The sequence below is a fragment of the Arachis hypogaea genome, chromosome 14 (genome assembly GCF_003086295.3).
Source record: "Arachis hypogaea cultivar Tifrunner chromosome 14, arahy.Tifrunner.gnm2.J5K5, whole genome shotgun sequence".
In the NCBI taxonomy this organism is placed as follows: Eukaryota; Viridiplantae; Streptophyta; class Magnoliopsida; order Fabales; family Fabaceae; genus Arachis; species Arachis hypogaea.
The window spans coordinates 6,537,981-6,542,819 of NC_092049.1; the positions used below are offsets into that span (position 1 = coordinate 6,537,981).

General features: G+C 29.1%; 1 long non-coding RNA gene across 1 annotated transcript; it reads right to left on the minus strand.

Moving 5' to 3' along the window:
* LOC140178412 (uncharacterized) lies at nucleotides 1–737 on the minus strand. Its single transcript, XR_011871619.1, has 2 exons — nucleotides 579–737; nucleotides 1–482 (listed from the first exon to the last, which is right to left on the minus strand). It is a non-coding gene; the product is annotated as an uncharacterized lncRNA (long non-coding RNA).
* Between the last annotated feature and the right edge of the window lie 4,102 nt (nucleotides 738–4,839).

The window sequence follows — 4,839 nt, forward strand, 5'->3', positions numbered from 1 at the left end:
TTTCAATTTGAATTATTTTATTATTCTAATACATTTTTCATATTAACTTGAAAATCAAAGTGCCTTATACAAATATCTAAACTAAGGCACTTTTATTTGCCAAAATATTTCTCATCCAGTAAAATACTAAAATAATAGAAACCTTTTTTCATCTTCGTTGCGACGAGCTATACTTCGGTCAGACATATTAATACAAGAACAATAACAAAAGGAACTAACTAAGGCCATTATTATGAAGGTAACTTAGGTAGGGAAATATCAAGGGTTTTTGGGGGCATTGCAATTTGGGTCGTAATCATAGTAAAAGCAATCACAAATTTTAGTATTATAGCAAAAGCCACTGGTAAATCCCAATTCAGCATGTGCATACTTCCGAATACACAAATGATAGCACTCCGGTTGGCTGCAATGTTCAACGGTTTCTCTTGCTTCACAATAATGAACATCAGGTCTTGCCGTTGCTAATAATAATCCACAATAATCTGCATCAACAAACATATATATGCATGTAATCTTCATGTATTATTTTTTATTTATTTATTGCAATTGTACAATAGTGTATATGTATTATTACATACCAGAGTCAAAGGAGAGAACAAGAAGCAAAACAATGATAAATCTTGGCAGAGTTTGCTTCATCATTGTTCCCGGCTTCACAGTTATTAAGATTTAGATTGATTATACATGGAGTGATGAAGAGATATATATATATAGCTGTATCAAAGATGTGATTTTGATAAACCAAACTTTTCTCTTATAGGTAAGTGCCAAAGGTTGGATCTTTTTATTTTTATTACCATAAAAATTACAAGAGATATATTTTTTTTACTTGTTGAATCGTGCGTGTTAGTGTGTTGGACACATTTTAAACATAACACTAATGGATATTTGTTCGATATACATGTTTGTTATATCCAACCGAATCTTAATTAAAAATAAAAAAAAAATATTTTAAATATATTTAAATACATCTAAATATACCATTACATATTAGTGTGTTCAACCTTATTTTTAACATGTATTTTTAAAATAAATTTAGAAATAATATATTATTATTTATTAAAACAAAAAATTATTTTAAATATTTTATATAATTAAAATAATATATTAAAAATAATTAAAAAATTAATTTATATTTTAATATTAATAAAATAATAAAATATTATTATAATTTATCTAAAAAATATTTTATATTTTATATATATGTATATCTTTATATCTTATAAAATTTTAAATTTATTTATTAATGTATCTTATATCATATTGTATTTTGTGTCCGTGTATCCATGTGAGTACATTATAACTAAAAACTTAAAGAACCATAAAAATATAAATAAAAAAAACAAAGTTATATTGAATTAAATTTATATTCTCTCTCTTCATTCAAATCATTATTACTCTATTGCGTTCTGCATTAAGTCTGCGGTTGACAATCTTTTGATTTAATGATAAGAGATACTAGTTTACTAATATAAAGCAATACCAAAAGTAGGACTTTTGGTAAAAATTTAAGAGCGTTTGCGTTTTTAAAAAAAGCACAAATTTTTCTTTTTTTTTTTTGACAATATTATGTTCTTAAGTTTGTATTTTTTAATAAGAATAAAATATTAAGTTAGTCTTTTATGTTTTAGATTTAATTTTATTTTGGTCTCTGAAGTTTAAAGTGTCATATTTGAATTTAAAAAAATTTTATTTAATTTTAATATAGTCTTACTGTGAAATTAATGTTAAATATTTAATGAAACTCAGTTTTTAAATATAGAAAATTTATATAACTAAACTCTTCGGTTGTCGAAAAAAATTTCCTGTGTAATAGAGATGATAATGGCTTTGTCCTGCCAGTAACAAACTTCTCAGCGAAAACCAAGTTCTCGAAGATGTTCTCCATATACTTGATCCAAGATTAATGATAATGCATGTGATGCATCCACTGCTAATCCTCTCAAGTTTGTACATCTTTTTTAAGGAAGGATATTAAAGTTTGGTAGAACAATAACGTTAATTATTTAACATTGACTTTACATTATATTAAAGCTAAATGGCTGGACTTTATTGAAGTTAAATAAAATTTTTTTGTTATTCAAATAGGACATTTTAAATCTTAAAGAATCAAAACAGAATTAGACCCAAACATAAAGGACTAATTTAGTACTTTACCGTTTTAAAAAATAAGAATATTTTAAAAGCATTTAAGATGGAATTTTTAAAAGTGTATTGTATTTAGGTTTAATTACTCTGTTGGTCCTTATAGTTTCGCGAAATTTTCAATTAGGTCCCTATACTTTTTTTCCTTTTAATTGGGTCCCTATACGTTAATTTTTTTTTTCAATTTAGTCCCTATTAACGTTAAACGTAAAAAAAATGTTAGTGAATTATGAAATTATTTTTATACTCTTAGGGACCTAATTGAAAAGAAAAAAAAATATAGGGACTTAATTAAAAATTTCGGTAAAACTATAAATATTCAATGAAAGATATTCCTATAATCCCTATTCAATGATTCTAAGACATGAAAAATATTCTTATAATCTATTTTATTTTGTCACTATCATTCTTTTGCTTATTTATATACAAATTGTACCAAAAATACCTTCTCTTTTTTTTATGACTTTAAAAATACCTTATCTTAAGAATCTAAAAAAAAAGAATGGATAAAATAAAATAGAAATAGTAGTAATAAGTATATATAAAATTCAGTTTCTATCATTCAAGTATTCATTATGATCATGTAACATTTTATATTTGTGTGGATTCATGGAATATAGTTTGTGTTTTTATCATATCATGGTACACTATAGAAAACCACAAAGCTAGGAAATTTGTGTTATTGAAATTTAAAATCTAAAAATGAAAACAATAGAAAACGTAATTTTAGTGTAATACAAATAATGTAGAAATTAGTTCTTGTGTTGCCGCCTCCCACTCTTTGAACTAGCATGAGAATCAACAATAACATTAATAACGGCTGGTTTCCAAGCTGAGAAGAATTCTGAAAGAGCATATTTGAGTTCAGCAGATGTCCCAACAAGATAGTCATCTCTACCAAAAGCTTTAGTAGCCTGCTTTCAGCAATACATGCTACAAAGTCAGCTATATAGTTTGTTAACTTATAGAACACACTCTAGCTTTCTTTTTTTTCCTTTTCTTCCCAAAAGCAGTAAAAGAATACTCATCTTGATCCAAAAGATCAATGAGAATACATCAACATATAGAGTCATAATGAACTCATTATTTGAACAAAGCTATCAAGAATTACCACATTTCCAATAACAAATATCTCATCTTAAATCGAACTCAAAATTATTCATGGTTTATAGACAGAAAAATTTTAGGATTTTGTATCAATCAAGATGCCTCTAAATCTAAAGACATATACCAAAAAAGAGACGTAATTTGTTTTGTTATCATGTTCATGATTACTTTAAATTTAAAGGATCTGTATCATCATGGTAATACAATTGGTCATCCTTTACACCATCAGTCATAGTAGACTTTATGAATCCATAACAAGAGTCTTCAATAAGTTTCTCTTAATCTCTCCCATGTATTAATACTAACATATCATAAACCAAGTCCTTTGCATTGCATACAACATCAACCACAAAAAGACTTAACAATTCATTAAACTATGGACCCTCAAAATGAAATGGCCCTATCCTAAAAGACTTAACCATTTACCGAACCTTTGCCATGCCTTTGAATGATAGAATGATACATATAGCAAATAAGCCATTTGGACACCTTCAATATCAAAAGCATCCAGATTTTCAACTATTTACAGCCAGCACAAAGCAGTAACAAGATATCCATAATATAGTGAGTCAACACAATTTTTCATAGCAACATTCATGTATGGCCAGAGTTAGTATCAATTATAAGTTACCAGTCAGAAGTCAAAAATCAAAACATTCCACTCCTAGTTTATATATACACTAAAGTTTCAAGACTATTTACCCATCAAAACTTGCCTAAATACTAAATGTTAGTAGCATGTAATGTTAATTTCCTTCTAAAGGACACCAATAAGCCTAACTGCTGCAATCAAGGTCAGACTCGGAGGCAGAGCCTTATATATTCATCAATTTTTGCTGTTACTTACAAATATTATGGATATCCTAATTCCCCTCATATTTTTTTTCTAAAATATTATTAACCCCAATTGTAATGGGAAAACAGAGTAGTTCCCTCTCTAAACCCTCCTTATATGTTTGATTCCTTCTCCTTCCCTCTAAAAACCTAAAGCTACCACAAAAAATCCGTTCCACATGAAAAGAGCATAACCAAACTGAGGCAAAAAGCTAAAAAAGAAAGTGCAATTGAAGGTGAAACTGACCAATTACGACCAAGGACCTCAGGCAACAAGGCGAGGTGCGGCCAGGCGAGGCGTGGTGCGGCGACGCGAGGCATGTGATGCGTGAGCATCTTTCCTATATTTTCCTAGTGAATTTGCACCTAAATTGTTGAATTTAATTAAGAATTAATTATATTTTAGCCACTATAGATGCTATTTTGAGTTTTGTGCAATTTTATTTATTTTAGGTAGCATTCGGATGGATTTGATGAAGTTTCTGCAGAGAAAGAGAAGAAGCCAAGGAGATGACCAGCGAATACCGACGCGGACGCATGGCTCACGCGACCGCGCAGAATAGAGGAAATCGCAATGACGCGATCGCGTGCCTGACGCGAACACGTGGATTGGAATCTGCACAAATAACATGAACGCGTGGACGACGCGGACGCGTCACATGCACCACATGCAGAAAACGCAGAAAACGCTGGGGGCGATTTCTGGGCTGTTTTAACCGAGTTTCCAGCCCAGAAAATATAGATTAGAAGCTG